Here is a 21,585-nt window from a genome sequence, read left to right as displayed (position 1 = left end):
TTATAAAAAAAGATTATCGTATTTAAAATCTACAAATACTAGTATTGATGTTTGATTTTTAACTATCTTATTGAGAAGTTAAAGTGTTGACCCTTAATGCCTCAGCCCTCAGGTATTAGAAAAGTTAGTCTTGATGTAATAATAATAGAAACATTTCGCTCTTTTAGTTTATTTTTTATTATTATTTTCATCTTATTTATTATTCAAATAAATTTTTATAATTAAGAATTTACGGATAAATATTATGTAAGTTAACTAAAGGATTACTATGTGTTCAAAACACGCAGCAAAAGAAAATAAAATAATCCTAAAGATCTATTTTGTGTTTAAACGTTATTCGAATAATATATAGATCAGATCAAAATACCTATGTACGCTAGTTGTAACACCCTACCACGCTAAGCTTTACGCTTAAGCCGTAAAACAGAGGTGGTGTGGTATTACGACCTCTAAAATAAAATATATATTTATAATAGTAGAAGAATTATAATATGCTAGGAGCCGTGAAGAAAAGAGGAAACAAAATCGCAAAATAAAAGCGCAACGCTCAAGGAACGGGTTAACCTGCGTGCTAAGGAAACCATAACTATTAAACATATGATAACAGAAGTAGGAATAGAGTGCCAAAGATACAAAATAACAAGCTCCTAACTCAGCCTGCGAAGTCAAGACTGGCCGGAGAATATTTACATATATATACATACATATCCATAACCCAAAAGTACATATACACAATCCTACCTCTCCATAAACCTCTAGGAGGATCAAAAGAACAAGTTATGCGGAGAGAAAACCAAGTATATATATACACATCATAGCATAACAAAATAACCCTGTAACCACTCCGCTTCAAGGGTCCAGATGCCTAACGAGATGCCTCTCGACCTGCATCTGAAAAACAACAACATAGTATGGAATGAGAACCGGAGGTTCTCAGTATGGTAAAGGTGCCACACACATAATATATAAGGTCCTGGGAATGCCAGAGGCAATCCTAGAACACCGACACTCAGATTATAGAGCTTAAAGTATTAAACAGAAGCCATAAAAGGTGGTTCTCTAAAAATATTTAATCCTAACTTAACTTAACCTTAAATCTAAATCCCATACTGCCATTCCTCCATACCTCCAACTCCATCATGCATTTTCACAGACAACTAAACAGACAAAGGAAAACACAAGAAGGTTACAAGTACTGCAGATAACAAATATACATTTAACATGGCAAATACAGATAGGCACACCCAATTAGAGCACAAGTAAGTAATTCAAGTAATATGCATATGATGCATGCCTGTCCTATGGCTGATGAGGCTCATCTGTCGGTTATCCAGCCAACCCGACAAGTCTGAATTGTCCTTAGACGGTCCCCCGACGTGCATCCCCAAGAGTCTATGCATAGATTTTTCTCAAATAATCAATATTGCTCAATGGGGGTAACATTCCCGGGAATTTATATAGTGCCCGGTCACACTTACGTCGTAGGGTCAACAGAGTATCGAGTTTTCAACCTGGTACACGTGGTGGCAAGCCACGGCACTTAATCCAGGGAATCTCGTATCTCAGATTATTCAAATTCATAAGCCATTTAAATAATTTAATTATAATTCATCAATATCCACATCATTCTCAATCACATTTCATTCATCGTCATACATCAATCATATTCAATCCTTATCCTTCATTATCACACCTCCCACTCCGTCTATCAATAGTTCTAATCCAAAACATAATTCATTTTTTTTCTAAATGAATCAAACTTAAAACATGCTCATTGTCTTAATAACTCAAAATCAAACCATAACCTTTAAATCTAAATCTTTTTAAATAATCATATAAACAAAATCTCTAATTTTTATAAAATTTCGGCAGCATTTCCTCTAAAACTCGGACTTTGCCACCCTTTTCGGGTCCAAACCTGCATTCTTTTCAATCCAACATTCTCTTCCTCATTATCATAACAATCTCCACAAAAATCTACTTCAGATCAACAATTAAACTCATACAATCTTCAAATCCAACAACCAAAATTCAACTAAGAATCATAGTTCACAATTCCTAGGCTTTTAACACAAAATACCTCAAATCAATAATTCACCGAATCATTAATTAATCAACAAGCACCAAACCAACTATGTTCATCAACAATAACATTCAACTATAACTCGTTCCAAATTAACATAACAACATTCACCATCCAAAATTAATAACTAATTATCCAATAAACTTCAAACAACTATATTCATCGACAAATCACTAAATATTAAACATACACCTGCATTCCAGCTTATCCTATGGTCATCTAGCCTAAGTTTTCACAGAACATTATATATTAAATGCAAGAAACCTAAACCATACCTTAGCCGATTTTCACGTAACGACCAAAGCTATTTATTCAAAACCAAGACAGCCTCTCAAAACTCAACTAATCCGCTTCCTCCAAGTTCCAGTATTCACAATTTCAAGCTCCAATTATTTATTTTCAACCTAATACACGTTCATAATACATATATACCCAATTTAATACTCAAAGCTCAAATTTAATGAAAATAAAATAGAATTATCGTATCCTCACCTTACCCAAGCTTCACATAAGCAAGAGTGAACGTTTTTCTCAAGCTAATTGGATCCTAAAACATCAGAAATCAAAGAAATTCAATATTCCCACTTAAAATTCGAAAATTGGGGGAAATGAAGGCTGAGTGTAAAATAATGAGTTACCTATGAAATTGTTCCGGTAGAAATGTAGAGCTCGACGCGGTGAACGCGTGGTCGCAAACGGTGCGACGATTGGAGCTCGAACGGAGGAATTACGGGATTTGGAACTTTGCCGTAAATGTTCGGCGTTCCTTTCCTCTCCCTGGAGCTCAGCTGCGTCCTTGAGGAAATGAGGGAAAAAGAGCCCGTGGCTCTTTTTAATGGGCTGGTCCGGTTGGTCCGATAAGCCGGTTCGGGTTCGGTTCAACCGGTTCGGTCCTTTCGGTCCAATTTTGGACCGTTTTCTTCGAAATTAGTGTCAAAATTCTCGTTTCGATGAGCTCTACCCTAATTTAATATAGCATTCACATTTCTAATCCTCCTTATTAAAAACTAATTTATTGACTAATTATCTACTAATTTAACCGGGGTTTACATCCTACCCACCTAATAAAGAATTTTGTCCTCAAAATTCAAATCTAGTTACCTGAAAAGATATTTGGATAGTCCTTTCGCATATCTGATTCGAGTTCCCAGGTATGTTCCTCGATACCAGCTCGACTCCAAGCTACTTTTACCAATGATACTTCCCTTCCTCGTAATCGTTTAACACTGGTGTCATCAATCCTCACCGGAATTACTGGGAGTGTTAGATCTTCTCTCACTTGGATTGGTTCTGGTTCTAGAATATGACTTGCGTCAGGAGTGTACTTCCTAAGCTGAGACACATGAAACACATCGTGCAAATTCGAAAGATATGGCGGTAAGGCAATTCTATAAGCCACTGGCCCAATCCTCTTCAGAATCTCAAACGGTCCAATATAACGGGGATTTAGTTTCTTAGTCTTAATAGCTCTTCCCACGCCAGTGGTTGGTGTAACTTTCAGAAAGACATGTTCTCCTTCTTCGAATTCCAAAGGCTTTCGCCTCTAATCAGCATAGCTCTTCTGGCGGCTTTGGGCTATAAGCATTCGACTACGAATCTTCTTTATCAGTTCAGTTGTTTCAGCTATCATTTCAGGTCCTAATAAACTTCTTTCTCCAGTTTCATACCAACATAGTGGAGACTGACATTTTCTGCCATACAGAGCCTCATATGGAGCCATTCCGATGCTCGCATGATAGCTATTATTATAAGCAAATTCTATTATTGGCATATACCGATCCCAGCTCGTCGGCTGGTCTAAAACACAAGCCCTTAACATATCCTCCAAGGTCTGAATAGTTCTTTCTGACTGACCATCTGTCTGAGGGTGATACGCAGTACTCAAGCTTAACTGAGTCCCAAATGCACGCTGAAAAGCTTCCCAGAACCTTGATGTGAAACGAGGATCTCTATCAGATATGATAGTAGAAGGCACGCCATGCAACCTGACAATCTCTTTAATATACATTCGAGCCAATTCCTCCATTGTGCAACTTATTCGGATAGGAAGAAAGTGAGCTGATTTTGTTAGTCGATCCACAACCACCCAAATAGCGTCACAACCAGATCGGGTTTTAGGCAAACCTATCACAAAATCCATTGCGATACTCTCCCATTTCCACTGTGGAATCTCCAAAGGCTGAAGGGTTCCTGATAGTCTCTGATGCTCAATCTTAACCTTCTGACACGTTAAACATTTAGATACATGCAATGCCACATCATTCTTCATCCTTGGCCACCAGAACATCGCTTTCAGATCCTGATACATTTTAGTACTCCCTGGATGAATTGAGAACCCACTCTTATGAGCTTCCTTCAAGATACTTTGTCGCAGGTCTCCAACATTAGGCACAATAATTCGGTTCTTGAACCTCCATAAACCATCCTGACCTTCTGACACTCTCCACTGTTTTCCCTGTTCAACTGCTGGTAATACCTTACGTAACGCTTCACTATCTCGATGGGCCTTCAGAAGTTCTAATTTAAAATCACTTGAAATCTGCAACTGACTCAAACACAGGATTCCATATTCTTCTCTAATTCCCAAATTCAAACCTTGAAATGCCCTTAGTAATTCTTCCTCCCGTAGCATCATCCAAGCTGCATATAAAGACTTCCGACTCAAAGCGTCCGCCACAACGTTCGCTTTTCCTGGATGATAATTCAATTCAAAATCATAATCTTTTAGAAGCTCCATCCATCTCCTCTGACGCATATTCAACTCTTTCTGCTCAAAAAGATACTTCAAACTCTTATGGTCTGAGAAAACATGAAACTTAACACCATAGAGATAATGCCTCCAAATCTTTAAAGCAAATACAACAGCAGCAAGTTCCAAATCGTGTGTCGGATAGTTCACTTCATGCGGCCTTAACTGCCGTGAGGCGTATGCCACAACATTCTGGTGCTGCATCAGAACGCACCCTAAACCTTTCAGAGATGCATCACAATACACTTCAAACGGTTCACTTGGTTCAGGTAATACCAATACAGGTGCAGTAGTCAACCTGTGCTTCAATTCTTGAAAACTCTCCTCACACTCTGGTGTCCAGATAAAAAGGCGTATCTTTCCTAGTCAACTTAGTTAAAGGTAAGGCGAGCTGTGAAAATCCCTTAATGAATCTGCGATAATACCCCGCCAAACCTAAGAAACTCCTAATCTCTGTCACTGAAGTTGGTCGCTCCCAATTCATCACTGCCTCCACCTTAGCAGGATCCACAGCTATTCCTTGCTTACTCACCACGTGGCCGAGAAACTTCACTTCACTCTTCCAGAACTCACATTTAGATAACTTAGCATATAACTTTCTGTCTCTCAAAATTTGCAGCACAGTTCGCAAGTGTTCAACATGTTCCTCTTCAGTCTTAGAATAAACAAGAATGTCATCAATGAAGACAATAACAAACTTATCCAGATACGGTCGGAAAATCCTGTTCATATAATCCATAAATACTGCCGGGGCATTAGTTAACCCAAAAGACATTACTGTATATTCATAATGACCATAACGCGTCCTGAAAGTAGTTTTTGGAATATCCTCGTCTCTAACTCATATCTGATGATAACCGGATCGCAGGTCAATCTTAGAAAACACACCGGCACCCTGTAACTGATCCATTAGATCATCGATTCTAGGCAACGGATATTTATTCTTCACAGTGATTTTATTCAACTTTCGATAGTCGACACACAACCGCATACCCACATCCTTCTTCTTTACTAGTAACACTGGTGCTCCCCACGGAGAAACACTTGGTCGGATGAAATGCTTACCTAACAGATCTTCCAGCTGAGCCTTTAGTTCAGCCATTTCTAAAGGTGACATCCTATAAGGAGTAATTGAAATCGGACCGGCTCCAGGTACCAACTTAATTGCAAATTCAACCTCTCGGTTAGGTGGGAATTCATTAATATCATCCGGAAACACATCTGGAAATTCACATACAACCGGAATCTGCTCTAAACTCTTATCATCACCTGATACTCCCGCAGTTAATAACATAATACCCTGACATTCAGTTCTAGAATAGTTTACTATTATAGAATTCAAATAGTAACTATTCACCACAACCGGTGCTTCTGACCTTTCCGGCATAAACTGTACTGACTTTTCAGAGCAATCAAGCAAAACATGGTTCTTAAATAACCAATCTCCCGACTATCACAGTGTCACCTGCCTGCAGGATACATCGTGTCCCCTGTCACCCATACTAAACTTCATCTTGCAACTGATAAGTTTCAAATTCAACCCATTACTCCTCAGGAACCTGTTGTACCTGTAACGCCCTTTCCAGAGCCTGAATCCAATTATATGCATCAGTGGGATTGAGGTTCTCCTGAAGGTCGGAGGATGAACTTTTAGAAATGTAGCAAGTGTCATAGGACCGTCCTCATCATTATTGTTCCCGTGATTACCCTGGTTTATCTTATTACCCAGTGCCTCGGCTGTCACCTGCATAGCTGCAGCCATATTTTCCAGGGCAGCCATAAAGTCTACTGGATCATTCTCTACTAGGCTAGGAGTAACGATGCCTATCCTACCTCTATCTCGCCCGCGACCGCGTCTGCGAGTCGACATCTGGTCCTTATACACACCAAACAAGTGATATTAAGTTGATCAGTCTCAATATCGCAGGTCTAATGGTTTAAGTTCCAAATGCATGCTCACAAACGTTTATGCCATATATATCAATCAGATATCCTAATAGCACATAAACACATATACAGAGAATGCACAGAAGTACAATCAGTCCGCCTTTCAGGCTCTATAGGAACGAACTGCTCTGATACCATAATGTAACACCCTACCACGCTAAGCTTTACGCTTAAGCCGTAAAACAGAGGTGGTGTGGTATTACGACCTCTAAAATAAAATATATATTTATAATAGTAGAAGAATTATAATATGCTAGGAGCCGTGAAGAAAAGAGGAAACAAAATCGCAAAATAAAAGCGCAACGCTCAAGGAACGGGTTAACCTGCGTGCTAAGGAAACCATAACTATTAAACATATGATAACAGAAGTAGGAATAGAGTGCCAAAGATACAAAATAACAAGCTCCTAACTCAGCCTGCGAAGTCAAGACTGGCCGGAGAATATTTACATATATATACATACATATCCATAACCCAAAAGTACATATACACAATCCTACCTCTCCATAAACCTCTAGGAGGATCAAAAGAACAAGTTATGCGGAGAGAAAACCAAGTATATATATACACATCATAGCATAACAAAATAACCCTGTAACCACTCCGCTTCAAGGGTCCAGATGCCTAACGAGATGCCTCTCGACCTGCATCTGAAAAACAACAACATAGTATGGAATGAGAACCGGAGGTTCTCAGTATGGTAAAGGTGCCACACACATAATATATAAGGTCCTGGGAATGCCAGAGGCAATCCTAGAACACCGACACTCAGATTATAGAGCTTAAAGTATTAAACAGAAGCCATAAAAGGTGGTTCTCTAAAAATATTTAATCCTAACTTAACTTAACCTTAAATCTAAATCCCATACTGCCATTCCTCCATACCTCCAACTCCATCATGCATTTTCACAGACAACTAAACAGACAAAGGAAAACACAAGAAGGTTACAAGTACTGCAGATAACAAATATACATTTAACATGGCAAATACAGATAGGCACACCCAATTAGAGCACAAGTAAGTAATTCAAGTAATATGCATATGATGCATGCCTGTCCTATGGCTGATGAGGCTCATCTGTCGGTTATCCAGCCAACCCGACAAGTCTGAATTGTCCTTAGACGGTCCCCCGACGTGCATCCCCAAGAGTCTATGCATAGATTTTTCTCAAATAATCAATATTGCTCAATGGGGGTAACATTCCCGGGAATTTATATAGTGCCCGGTCACACTTACGTCGTAGGGTCAACAGAGTATCGAGTTTTCAACCTGGTACACGTGGTGGCAAGCCACGGCACTTAATCCAGGGAATCTCGTATCTCAGATTATTCAAATTCATAAGCCATTTAAATAATTTAATTATAATTCATCAATATCCACATCATTCTCAATCACATTTCATTCATCGTCATACATCAATCATATTCAATCCTTATCCTTCATTATCACACCTCCCACTCCGTCTATCAATAGTTCTAATCCAAAACATAATTCATTTTTTTCTAAATGAATCAAACTTAAAACATGCTCATTGTCTTAATAACTCAAAATCAAACCATAACCTTTAAATCTAAATCTTTTTAAATAATCATATAAACAAAATCTCTAATTTTTATAAAATTTCGGCAGCATTTCCTCTAAAACTCGGACTTTGCCACCCTTTTCGGGTCCAAACCTGCATTCTTTTCAATCCAACATTCTCTTCCTCATTATCATAACAATCTCCACAAAAATCTACTTCAGATCAACAATTAAACTCATATAATCTTCAAATCCAACAACCAAAATTCAACTAAGAATCATAGTTCACAATTCCTAGGCTTTTAACACAAAATACCTCAAATCAATAATTCACCGAATCATTAATTAATCAACAAGCACCAAACCAACTATGTTCATCAACAATAACATTCAACTATAACTCGTTCCAAATTAACATAACAACATTCACCATCCAAAATTAATAACTAATTATCCAATAAACTTCAAACAACTATATTCATCGACAAATCACTAAATATTAAACATACACCTGCATTCCAGCTTATCCTATGGTCATCTAGCCTAAGTTTTCACAGAACATTATATATTAAATGCAAGAAACCTAAACCATACCTTAGCCGATTTTCACGTAACGACCAAAGCTATTTATTCAAAACCAAGACAGCCTCTCAAAACTCAACTAATCCGCTTCCTCCAAGTTCCAGTATTCACAATTTCAAGCTCCAATTATTTATTTTCAACCTAATACACGTTCATAATACATATATACCCAATTTAATACTCAAAGCTCAAATTTAATGAAAATAAAATAGAATTATCGTATCCTCACCTTACCCAAGCTTCACATAAGCAAGAGTGAACGTTTTTCTCAAGCTAATTGGATCCTAAAACATCAGAAATCAAAGAAATTCAATATTCCCACTTAAAATTCGAAAATTGGGGGAAATGAAGGCTGAGTGTAAAATAATGAGTTACCTATGAAATTGTTCCGGTAGAAATGTAGAGCTCGACGCGGTGAACGCGTGGTCGCAAACGGTGCGACGATTGGAGCTCGAACGGAGGAATTACGGGATTTGGAACTTTGCCGTAAATGTTCGGCGTTCCTTTCCTCTCCCTGGAGCTCAGCTGCGTCCTTGAGGAAATGAGGGAAAAAGAGCCCGTGGCTCTTTTTAATGGGCTGGTCCGGTTGGTCCGATAAGCCGGTTCGGGTTCGGTTCAACCGGTTCGGTCCTTTCGGTCCAATTTTGGACCGTTTTCTTCGAAATTAGTGTCAAAATTCTCGTTTCGATGAGCTCTACCCTAATTTAATATAGCATTCACATTTCTAATCCTCCTTATTAAAAACTAATTTATTGACTAATTATCTACTAATTTAACCGGGGTTTACACTAGTAAAAATCACTTTTTCCTTTGATGATACGAAGGCACTATGCGTATCTACACGGAGACCAATTTTTACTGTCAACTCCTTTACCAATGGATATCTGATCTAAATTGAGAAACTTGTTTGCAACTCTTTGTACATCATAAAATTCTTCTCTAAGAATTAGACCCACATAAATTTATGTGTGTAGAGGTAAAAGAATAAAACTCTTGTGTTCGTTTCATATTTCCTTTACTCTTGTCATACATATATATAGTATGAGATTTGTTACTGATTTCAAATTTGAGTCTCATTCCAAATTTAAATCATATCTTATTATTTTAAACTTGAATCTTTTAAATTTATGAATCATATTATAACTCAATTTGAAATGGAATTTGGATCTCATCCAAATTTAGAATTCAAATTTAGAAATAGAATAACTAATTATTCTCAAATCTCATTTAATATTCTTAATTATCATACTATTATTATATTCTTGGTGCTATTAAAGAATACAATAATATTCTATTTGAATTAATATAATTATTTCTTTGATCAAATCAAAATAATAATTAAATAATTTTTCAGCAAATATTAGAACACTCATTAGTGTGTGACTTCATAGGTTCAATACTAAGCTGGTAATAAATTAGTCCTTCTAAATTTACAAATCAAGGTTGGCGTCTAGCAACACTCCTTAACAATCCGATAGTATGAAGTAATATAGTTTTACTAAGAACCTGAGAAGAACAAAATATAATTCCTTCTATCTTTCCAGCTCTTTGTTAACATTAGATTATAATTTACTTGTCAAACACTAACTTGTTACCATTATAATAATGAACTGTGAATAACCTAAGAAACTCATTTCTTCATTCATGTAATCGTCTTAGCGAAGGTTTTATTTATCTCGGTCATTATAATTATAGAGCTCAAACTCTTTACCGAGAGTTGACGGATTTCTTACTGACTAACCATTAATTCTACAAGTATTTAAATCATACCCAATATGAATTCAACTAGAAACTTCGGCTATTAGGTGTCCGGAATCAAAGTATAATAAATACATTGTTAATTACTATGATAGTCGCAGGTAAAAAAAAAATTATTACTATCTTCATCTTGAAAATATCCTATTGACAAATATGCGGTAATTATAACCATTAGAAATTTTCAAAATAAGTCAGTTCAATGGTCATATCTCTATATGTACCATCTATAATATAATTTAATAAATGAGATTTATTAATATTTATCCAATGAAGACCATTATATATATTGATATTTTTGGATTATTAATTTTCTTTTAATAATCCTATGACCAAGAACAATTTAGATTAAATTATAAAAAAAATATCTCTCAATATTATGATCACTATCATAATGATAAATCTCTAAATTTAATCAATGGCCTTATTATATTAATATTTTAATATAATAATAATAAAAAATTATTTGACATATGATTGATTGGATTGTGATCATACTACTTATTTTCAACAATCTCCCACTTGCACAAGAGTCAATCATGATAGATTGGATCTTGGGCATACTATTATGTCAATATTCTTTCACTTGCACTAGAGTCAATCGATCATGTATATAATTTTTCAATGCATATTTGTGTTTATCAAAACTCTTTTGAACTTAAACACCTTAACTTTCGAGCATGTGTGCTTGACCTTTTGCAAAATACACCTAGTGGATAATAGGTATCAAATTTTCTCAAAACATGAAATCTCCCACTAAAATAGTGGATAATTTTTATTTTAAGGACAATCCTTATTGAAGATGATTCTAATGCCTATCAGTTGATAGTTCCTTTTAGAATCTTCCATACTATATACCTTTTATTTAGTATCAATGTACATGAATATGAAAAAAATCTAAGAAACCATTAGTTCTATTTCTTATAGAACTGTATCATTATACAGATAGATTATCTTTTTTTAAAAAATAGTTTGACAATCAAAGTTTCTATCCTTTTGAAAAATCATTATGCTCCTACTATTCTTTTGTATATACAAAGTTTCCCTTCACATTGCACAAATCAAACTTTTTGATTGTTTTGAACTTGATCAAGTTCTATTTCTTCACCTTGTCTTCTTTCGGAAAGAAAATTTGTTTTCAAAAAAAAAAAGTTAAACATCTTGTCACGAACACATTATCGTAAGAAGGGTGATAGAAATAATACTCATCATTTCTTTAGGGTAACCAATAAATCTCATTTATCGGACGTAATAGCAATCTATTAACATATATAAGACATCTACAAACTCTAATGTTCTCGAGTTTTGGTTTATGCCCTTTCCATATCTCATCTGGGTAAAAACTGATTTAGTGAAAATTTTGTTAATTTAGCAACATTTCTAAACGTGGTCTAAATATTCAATGAAAGATTAGTGATCCTTAACTGAATCAAATTCCTTGTTTCTTAAACATGATGAAGTACATAAAATACTAGTATTTATGCATAATGAAAGAATCTCATTTTCTACTCAATAAGAATATAAATTAGATATTCTCTTAGAGATTTCACTTTAAATCTCTTATAATAAAAATACTCAATATTTTTATTATTGGTCAAAATAACCCTTAAGTACAATTTTAATTCTCATACTCAATATTCATATTGAGTTTTTTTAAGAGATCACAAACTTTAATCATATTAAGGCCATTTACAAATTATTTATAACAAAATAAATCTCAAAAAATGCTTGCAAGAACAAAGTTTGCTAAAACTATTTGCCTAATGACATTCCAACTTTTAAAGTTGTTCAGTTTAAAATATATTGCCTAATACTCCTACTCGTTTAAACAAGATATTTAGTAAAAAATAGTGAGTAGATGCCTTTGAAATTGAAACTTATGGTTGTCAAAACAACCCATGTAAAATAATATTACAAATACTTTGCAAGTTGTGATAATTCCAAGACCAATTTTATTGAAAGATATTATTTCAGTAGGATTATCATCTCAATAATAACCCTTTCAAAATTTTAAAATATGAAAGTAATTAAAAAATATATATTTCTGTCAAAATTATTTAGAATCATGAATGAGTATCTTGGTTGTCAAGTTGTTTCTCATACCTATTCTAAATAAACATGATTAAATTGTATCTCATACAATTATAATCCCAAATAATTATCTGGTTGTCAGACAATTATTTAACTGAATTATATTTTATACTCCTAGATTGTCTAGGTTCAAATATAAAATTAATTCTTCTTATACATAATCATATGCATAAATAAATTCTATGTTTGAGTACAAGTCTCTTAGTTGTCGTCAGGTCGCTCCTTGTAAACAAGAGATAAATTTAAGTTTTTTTAATCTCCTAATTTTTAGTATTTATCTCCATTGTTAGAGAATTTTTATCAGTACTCATGGATTAAATTTTATACTCCCAAGTTGTCTAGACAAAATATAAAATTAAATTTCTAATACATCAAATGTATATACTGTTTATGATCTTGAAAATAAAACTCCTAGTTATCAGGGCACCCTTTATAATCAAGAATATTAGGAAAAATAATTTCGAAAATTATAATGTTCAAAACACATCAATCAAATCAAAATTTATTTTTTTAATAGACTAACATTTAGCGTTATAAAATTGTTGAATCAAATTTGACCTTCTCAATATATACACTTATATAAATAAGAAACAACAATATTATGCATTTTATTTCTTTTAATGCTACCAAAGTCGCGATGAAATGAAATGAAATCAAATATTTGATTAAAATCATAACTATTAATTTTAATGAATGATAATTTAATCACAATTAAATAATTAAAATAAAATAAATTAACTATTAATTTAATAAAAAATTATCTCAATACTGCATCACACGTTTAAATGTTAAAGAAACTTGAATTAATTATATTAATTCACATATTTTTAGAAAATAAGAATAAAACTTTAAATATAAAAAACAAAAGCTCTGATACCACTGAAGGATTACTATGCGTTCATAACACGTAGCGAAAGAAAAGAAAGTAATCCTAAAGATCTATTTTATACTTAAAATTTATTCGAATAATATATAGATCAGATCTAAATACTTATGTACGCTAGTAAAAATCACTTTTTTCTTCGATGGTATGAAGGCGCTAAGCGTATCCACACCGAGACCAACCTTTGCTATCAACTCCTTGACCAATGGACATCTGATCTAAATTGAGAAACCTCTTACAACTCTTTGGACACCATAAAATTCTTCTCCAAGAATTAGACTCACATACATTTATGTGTGTAGAGGTAAAGGAATAAAACTCTTGTTATTAGTTTGAATTTCCTTTGCTCTTGGGATATAGTGTCTGACACTCTTCAGGGATATACTGCCCGACACACTTTAGGGATATAGTGTCTGGCACACTTCACACATCGAGAGAATACGGAACCTGGGATATAGTGCCCGTCACACTCTTGGGATATAGTGTCCACTACACTCTTGGGATATAGTGTCCGAAACACTACACCAATAGAGAAAGAACCACGAACAAGCGAGATTTTACCACCATCCTTGCTCAGGCTACAACCACAAGTCAAGATTGTCTCAATTCCATCCTGGAGCAAGTGGGACAAAACCACAATGCTTACGTCTATCCAAGAAGCTCATATACCATCTAGGAGCAAGCAATACAAAACCAAAATCCTTGTATCTACCCCGGAAGCTCAAATCTCAATCAAGCTCATTCGCTTCTTCCAATCATATCAAGTCAATCTCATCATTCAATCATATCAATTTATTCTCATCGTTTAATCATATCAATTTATTCTCATTTTCAATCATATCAATCATTCTATCATCTCAACTCATTCATAATAGCACAACTCATTCTATTATCTCAACTCATTCATAATAAACATATCAATTAGATATCCTAAATAGCACAGGCACAACTCAGAGTATGCATTGAAGCATAAGCAGTCTATTCCTCAGGCTTACAAGGATGAACTTCTCTAATACCATAATGTAACACCCTACAATTTGTTGCCTTATGCTTAAGTTATAATTCAATTATGGTTTGGTACTACGACACAAGCTTAAGATATAAATATGTATATACAGAAAGGAATATTATACTAGAAGCCTGTGAAAGGATTTAAAACTCGAGAAAAAGACCATTCGTCGATCGCTCACACTCGATGATGTACATATATAAGCGCGTCGGAAGAAAGTTAGATAATTAAAAGGCTGAAGGAAGAATAAGAGTAAAAGACGTATATATATATATGTATCAAATAGTCTCGGCCCACCAAGATTAGGCCGACTAGAGTTACAACAGTAAAACAGTTGAATAGACATAGCCTATCTCTCCAAAATATATCATAAGCATCTAAAGGCAAGTCTTCAAAACAAGTGCATAATATAAGTGTTTTCAAAAGAAGAAGAGAGTCTAAAATTAAAGCAGAATAACAGGTCTTTTTTGCTGTCTTTGAGATAAACCTTCTGCTCATTGAGAAGCGCCGTGACCTATATCTGAAAAGTAATAACTCCCGGAATGGGTGAGACGTCATTGATGAGCGGATAATTTATACGCTTTTTGGCATAGTTTTTAGTATGTTTTTAGTATGTTTTAGTTAGTTTTTATTATATTTCTATTAGTTTTTATTTAAAATTCAATTTTCTGGACTTTACTATGAGTTTGTGTGTTTTCTGTGATTTCAGGTATTTTCTGGCTGAAATTGAGGGACCTGAGCAAAAATCTGATTCAGAGGCTGAAAAGGACTGCAGATGCTGTTGGATTCTGACCTCCCTGCACTCGAAGTAGATTTTCTGGAGCTATAGAAGTCCAATTGGCGCGCTCTTAATTTTTTTGGAAAGTAGACATCCTGGGATTTCCAGCAATGTATAATAGTCTATACTTTGCTCGAGATTTGATGGCCCAAACAGGCGTTCCAAGTCAGCTCAAGAATTCTGGCGTAAAACGCCGGAACTGGCACAAGAATGGGAGTTAAACGCCCAAACTGGCACAAAAGCTGGCGTTTAACTCCAAGAAGAGTCCCTACACGAAAATGATTCAATGCTCAACCCAAGCACACACCAAGTGGGCCCGGAAGTAGATTTTTATGTCATTTACTCATCTTTGTAAACCCTAAGCTACTAGTTCTCTACAAATAGGACTTTGTGCTATTGTATTTTCATCTTTTGATCACTTTAGATCTTGAGATCATCTTTGGACGTCTAGTTCTTAGATTATGGGGGCTGGCCTCTCGGCCATGCCTAGACCTTGTTCTTATGTATTTTCAACGGTGGAGTTTCTACACACCATAGATTAAGGTATGGAGCTCTGCTGTACCTCGAGTATTAATGCAATTACTATTGTTCTTCTATTCAATTCAGCTTATTCTTGTTCTAAGATATTCATTCGTACCCAAGAACATGATGAATGTGATGATTATGTGACGCTCATCATCATTCTCACTTATGAACACGTGCCTGACAACCACTTCTGTTCTACAAGCAAACAAGGCTTGAATGTTTATCACTTAGATCCCTTAATCGGAATCTTCTTGGTATAAGCTAGAATTGATGGCGGCATTCAAGAGAATCCGGAAGGTCTAAACCTTGTCTGTGGTATTCTGAGTAGGATTCAAGGATTGAATGACTGTGACGAGCTTCAAACTCGCGATTGTGGGGCGTTAGTGACAGACGCAAAAGAATCACTGGATTCTATTTCGACATGATCGAGAACTGACAGCTGAATAGTCGTGCTGTGACAGAGCGCGTTGAATATTTTCACTGAGAGGATGGGAGGTAGCCACTGACAACGATAAAACCCTACATACAGCTTGCCATGGAAAGGAGTAAGAAGGGTTGGATGAAGACAGTAGGAAAGAAGAGAGACGGAAGGGACAAAGCATCTCCATACGCTTATCTGAAATTCTCACCAATGAATTACATAAGTATCTCTATCTTTATTTTATGCTTTATTTATAAATCATTCATAACCATTTGAATCTGCCTGACTGAGATTTACAAGATGACCATAGCTTGCTTCATACCAACAATCTCCGTAGGATCGACCCTTACTCGCGTAAGGTTTATTACTTAGACGACCCAGTGCACTTGCTGGTTAGTTGTGCGAAGTTGTGATAAAGAGTTGAGATTGCAATTGAGCGTACCATGTCGATGGCGCCATTGATGATCACAATTTTGTGCACCAAGTTTTTGGCGCCGTTGCCGGGGATTGTTTGAGTTTGGACAACTGACGGTTCATCTTGTTGCTTAGATTAGGTATTTTTCAAAATTTTTAAAAATGAATTCTAGTGTTTCAAGGTGATGTTCTTATCATCACCAAAGCTGATTGATCTTCATCAATTTAGCTCTTGAATGCAATGTCTTGCTGAAGCTTGGCTAGCCATGTCTAATTCCTTTAGACTAAAGCTTTAGACTAACATTGCATGATTCCTGGAATTCTTATTAAAAGTTTTGATCCTCTTTATCTTCTTTTTCCACATAATTTTCGAAAAAAACCAAAAAAATTACAAAATCATAAAAACCAAAAATATTTCTTGTTTGAATCTAGTGTCTCATTTTAAGTTTGATGTCAATTGCATGTTTCTGTTCTTCTTGCATTTATCATGTGTCTTCATTGATCTTCAAGTTGTTCTTGATGATTTACTTGCTCTGATCTTTAAATTCTCTTGTTTTGTGTATTTTGTTGTTTCTCATATGCATTCTCAATTTGTAAGTGTCAGTAGTATACAAACTTCTAAGTTTGGTGTCTTGCATGCATTGTTTATTTGATTTTAGTTGCATTTTGATTTTTCCTCATCATTAAAAATCCAAAAAAAATTTTAATTTGTGTCTTTTCAAGTCAATAATACAGAGAATTGAAGATTCAGAACATACAGCAGAGGAATTACACAGAAAAAGCTGGGCGTTCAAAACGCCCAGTGAAGAAAGAAAACTGGCGTTTAAACGCCAGCCAGGGTGCCTGGCTGGGCGTTTAACGCCCAAAAGGGTAGCAATTTGGGCATTAAACGCCAGAATGTATAACATTCTGGGCGTTTAATGCCAGGATGGCACAAGAGGGAAGATTTTGTTTTTAATTCAAATTTTTTTCAAGTTTTCAAAATTTTTCAAAATCAAATCTTTTTCAAATCATATCTTTTCAATCATATATTTTCAAAATCAATTTCTTTCCATTTTCAAAAATACTTGCTAACAATTAATGATTTGATTCAACATTTCAAGTATGTTGCCTTTTCTATTGAGAAAGGTTTAATGTTTGAATCATATCTTTTCTTGTTAGCCAAGTCATTGATTTTAAAAATCAAATCTTTTTAAATTGTTTTTCAATCATATCTTCTCAATCATATCTTTTTAAAACTATATCTTTTCAATCATATCTTCTTAATCACATCTTTTTCAAAAATAGCTTTCAATCATATCTTTTTTATTTCTAATTTCAAAATCTTTTTCAAAAATCACTTTACTTCTTTCTCAATCTTAGTTTTCGAAAATCATCAATCAATTTCAAAATGTTTTAAAAATCTTTTTAATTTATTTTCGAAAATTTCTTCCCCTCTTCTCACATCCTTCTATTTATGGACTAACATGTATAATTCGAACTCTATCTTTCTAAGTTTGAATTCTTCTACCTCTTCCTTCTATTTTTCTATTCCTCTGACACCTCAAGGAATCTCTATACTGTAACATAGAGGATTCCATATTTTCTTGTTCTCTTCTCTTTCATATGAGCAGGAGCAAAGACAAAAGCATTCTTATTGAGGCTGACCCTGAACCTGAAAGGACCTTGAAGCGAAAGCTAAGAGAAGCTAAGGCACAACTCTCTGTAGAGGACCTAGCAGAATTCTTCAAAGAAGAAGACATGGCAGCCAAAAACAACAACAATGCCAACAATGCAAGGAAGGTGCTATGTGACTTTACTGCTCCTACTCCCGACTTATATGGGAGAAGCATCTTTATCCTTGCCATTGGAGCAAACAACTTTCAGCTTAAGCCTCAATTAGTTTCTCTAATGCAACAGAATTGCAAGTTCCATGGACCTCCATTGGAAGATCCTCATCAGTTTTTAGATGAATTCTTACAAATCTGTGACACTGTCAAGACTAATGGGGTTGACCCTGAGGTCTATAGACTTATGCTATTCCCTTTTGCTGTAAGAGACAGAGCTAGGATATGGTTGGACTCACAACCTAAAGAAAGCCTGAACTCTTGGGAAAAGCTAGTCAATGCCTTCTTGGCAAAGTTCTTTCCACCTCAAAAATTGAGTAAGCTTAGAGTGGAAGTCCAAACCTTCAGACAGAAGGAAGGAGAATCCCTCTATGAAGCTTGGAAAAGATACAAACAGTTGATTAGAAAGTGTCCCTCTGACATGCTTTCTGAATGGAGCATCGTAGCTATCGTCTATGATGGTCTGTCTGAACTGTCCAAAATGTCATTGGACAGCTCTGCTGGAGGATCTCTTCATCTAAAGAAGACACCTGCAGAAGCTCAAGAGCTCATTGAAATGGTTGCAAATAACCAATTCATGTACACTTCTGAAAGGAATCCTGTGAACAATGGGACGAATCAGAAGAAAGGAGTTCTTGAGATTGATACTCTGAATGCCATATTGGCTCAGAACAAAATATTGACTCAGCAAGTCAACATGATTTCTCAAAGTCTGTCTGGAATGCAAGCTGCACCAGGCAGTACTAAGGACGCTTCATCTGAAGAAGAAGCTTATGATCCTGAGAACCCTTCAATGGAAGAGGTGAATTACATGGGAGAACCCTATGGAAACACCTATAATCCTTCATGGAGAAATCATCCAAATCTCTCATGGAAGGATCAACAGAGACCTCAACAAGGTTTCAACAACAATAATGGTGGAAGAAACAGGTTTAGCAATGGCAAGCCTTTTCCATCATCTTCTCAGCAACAGACAGAGAATTCTAAGCAGAACTCCTCTGACTTAGCAACTATAGTCTCTGATCTAATCAAAACCACTCAAAGTTTCATAACTGAAACAAGGTCCTCCATTAGAAACTTGGAGGCACAAGTGGGTCAGTGGAGCAAGAAAGTTACTGAACTCCCTCCTAGTACTCTTCCAAGCAATACAGAAGAGAATCCAAAAGGAGAGTGCAAGGCCATCAACATGGCCGAAATTGGAGAGGAGGAAGAGGCAGTGATCGCCACTGAGGAAGACCTCAATGGACGTCCACTGGCCTCCAATGAGTTCCCTAATGAGGAACCATAGGAATCTGAGGCTCACACTGAGACCATAGGGATCCCATTGGATTTACTTCTGCCATTCATGAGCTCTGATGAGTATTCTTCCTCTGAAGAGGATGAAGATGTCACTGAAGAGCAAGTTGCTAAATACCTTGGAGCAATCAAGAAGTTAAATGACAAGTTATTTGGTAATGAGACTTGGGAGGATGAACCCCCTTTGCTCACCATAGAACTGGATGACTTGACTAAGCAGAGGTTACCTCAAAAGAGATAGGACCCTGGGAAGTTCTCAGTACCTTGTACCATAGGCACCATGACCTTCAAAAAGGCTCTGTGTGACCTAGGGTCAAGCATAAACCTCATGCATCTCTCTGTAATGGAGAAGCTAGGGATCTTTGAGGTACAAGCTGCAAGAATCTCACTAGAGATGGCAGACAATTCAAGAAAACAAGCTTATGGGCTTGTAGAGGATGTTCTGGTAAAAGTTAAAGACCATTACATCCCTGCTGATTTCATAGTCCTAGAGACTGGAAAGTGCATGGATGAATCCATCATCCTTGGCAGACCCTTCCTAGCCACAACAAAGACTATGATTGATGTTGACAGAGGAGAATTGATCATTCAAGTGAATGAAGAATCCCTTGTGTTTAAGGCTCAAGGATATCCCTCTGTAACCATGGAGAGGAAGCATGAAGAGCTTCTCTCAAAACAGAGTCAAACAGAGCCCCCACAGTCAAACTCTAAGTTTGGTGTTGGGAGGCCACAACCAAACTCTAAGTTTGGTGTTGAACCCCCACATTTAAACTCTAAGTTTGGTGTTGGGAGGTTCCAACATTGCTCTGAGTATCTGTGAGGCTCCATGAGAGCCCACTGTCAAGCTACTGACATTAAAGAAGCGCTTGTTGGGAGGCAACCCAATGTTATATTTATCTATTTTCCTTTTGTTTTTTTATGTTTTCTACAGGTTGATGATCATGGAAAGTCACAAAATCAATTGAAAAAGCAAAAACAGAATGAAAACCAGAAAGAAAAACAGCACACCCTGGAGGAAAACTTGCTGGCGTTTAAACGTCAGTAAGGGCAGCAAATGGGCGTTTAACGCCAGAAAGGGGAACCAGACTGGCGTTAAACGCCAGGAAAGGGCAAGAAGTTGGCGTTAAACGCCAGAAATGGGCACCAGCCCGGCGTTTAATGCCAGAATTGGCATAAAGAGCATTTTTGCTCGCCACTTGGTGTAGGGATGAATTTTTCTTGACACCTCAGGATCTGTGGACCCCACAAGATCCCCACCTACCCCACCACTCTCTCTCTTCTTCACCCATTCACCAATCACCTCAATACCTCTTCCCCAAAAACCCCTCACCTATCAAATCCCACTATTCTCTTCACCACTCACATCCATCCTTCATAAAACCCCACCTACCTCACCATTCAAATTCAAACCACTTTCCCTCCCAAACCATACATCTCCTCTCCACTCCTATATAAACCCATCTTCACTCCTTTATTTTCACACACCTAAACACTACTTCTCCCCCTTGGCCGAACCACAAAGCCTCCTCCATCTCCTCTATTTCTTCTTCTTCTACTCTCTTCTTTCTTCTTTTGCTCGAGGACGAGCAAACCTTCTAAGTTTGGTGTGGTAAAAGCATTGCTTTTTGTTTTTTCATAACCATTTATGGCATCTAAGGCCGGAGAAACCTCTAGAAAGAGGAAAGGGAAGGCAAAAGCTTCCAC

General features: G+C 36.0%; 2 long non-coding RNA genes across 2 annotated transcripts; both read right to left on the bottom strand.

Annotated features, from left to right (window-relative positions):
• Positions 1-616: 616 nt before the first annotated feature.
• LOC140175837 (uncharacterized) lies at positions 617-2,890 on the bottom strand. The gene is made up of 4 exons (XR_011866574.1): positions 2,722-2,890; positions 2,576-2,630; positions 2,359-2,487; positions 617-891 (listed from the first exon to the last, which is right to left on the bottom strand). It is a non-coding gene; the product is annotated as an uncharacterized lncRNA (long non-coding RNA).
• Positions 2,891-7,154: 4,264 nt separating this feature from the next.
• On the bottom strand, positions 7,155-9,427 carry LOC140175836 (uncharacterized). Its single transcript, XR_011866573.1, has 4 exons — positions 9,259-9,427; positions 9,113-9,167; positions 8,896-9,024; positions 7,155-7,429 (listed from the first exon to the last, which is right to left on the bottom strand). It is a non-coding gene; the product is annotated as an uncharacterized lncRNA (long non-coding RNA).
• Between the last annotated feature and the right edge of the window lie 12,158 nt (positions 9,428-21,585).

This window comes from Arachis hypogaea, chromosome 10, assembly GCF_003086295.3.
Source record: "Arachis hypogaea cultivar Tifrunner chromosome 10, arahy.Tifrunner.gnm2.J5K5, whole genome shotgun sequence".
In the NCBI taxonomy this organism is placed as follows: domain Eukaryota; kingdom Viridiplantae; phylum Streptophyta; class Magnoliopsida; order Fabales; family Fabaceae; genus Arachis; species Arachis hypogaea.
Note: the sequence above shows the minus strand (reverse complement) of the source record. Positions and strands in the feature narration are given on the sequence as shown.